The sequence below is a fragment of the Malurus melanocephalus genome, unplaced genomic scaffold (assembly GCF_030028575.1).
Source record: "Malurus melanocephalus ecotype Western Australia unplaced genomic scaffold, MMel_1.1 scaffold_719, whole genome shotgun sequence".
Lineage (NCBI taxonomy): Eukaryota > Metazoa > Chordata > Aves > Passeriformes > Maluridae > Malurus > Malurus melanocephalus.
The window spans coordinates 30,548-31,646 of NW_026623951.1; positions in this window are offsets into that span (position 1 = coordinate 30,548).

A 1,099-nucleotide genomic window follows, 5' to 3' on the forward strand; every position below is an offset into this window, starting at 1 on the left:
CATGTACATTTTTTCAAATTCTGTGCCTGTATTATCCCACCTGTAGAGTATGAATGGATTTTATAGGTTTTGAAGTAAATGGGTTACATTTGGTATATTTTTGGATCTTAGAAAAAGAATATGTAGTTGGAAAGTCTGACTCTACAAGGACTTTGTTAAAAGAATAAAGAACACRGTGCTAGAGAGCCAGGGACAAATCTGGCCTCAGGTCTTTCACCTCCTCTGCTCCTGATCACCACCCTCTTGGCTTGGGAGGTGGTGAGAGAGATCTGACAAGTCTAAAATAACAAACAAATATGTATATACACATATATGCCAAACTGTTAGTTTGGAACAATAAAACATACTTTCTGGAGGCTTTGAAATGTCCAAATATTCTCTCATCCCACGTTTCATCACATGACTGCCAAAAACTTAGGTAAAGGCCAGGAAAATTAATCCACAAATGCCAGAAGTTTATGTCTAAAAAAGAGACAGAGGAGTCCTGCAACTTTATTCGAATAAAGGGAAGGAGTCCACTGGGGCACACAAGACTTTTCTCTCTCAAGGTCTTAGGGGAGGAACTAGGAAGGTMCAGCCTTCCTGAACCTCCTACCACATATCCCCCTTACACCGGTCATTTCACCCCAAAGTTCGGGTACAGACTCACTTGTCTGTTTCAGGGGTCAGGTTATCTGGGCTCTGTCTGCTTCAAGGAGAGGTATTAAGACCCATTTCAAAGACGTTAACATCCGTTCTTTCACCCACAGAATTGTTCGTAAACACATTAGCACACAACTTCCCTATCGGTAGTTTTAAGACACATAAAAGAGGAGGCTTCGTCCTCCAAAACCTCGAGAGAGAGAAAATCCCGMGGGAATGTGCCCCAGTGGACTCTCTCCCTTTATTCGAATAAAGTTGCAGGACTCCTCGGTCTCCTTTATGGACCCTGGATTTTCATAGCGTGATTTTCCATACAACCAGTTTGCTGAACATCCTGCAAACAAGGCGTGAATACACTTCTGATCTACTCAAGTCATGCCTCAGCCTAGACAGAGAGCATGGCCCCACGGCAGAGGACACAACAGAGTTCCCAAAAATAAGTTTCTATGTATTGAAA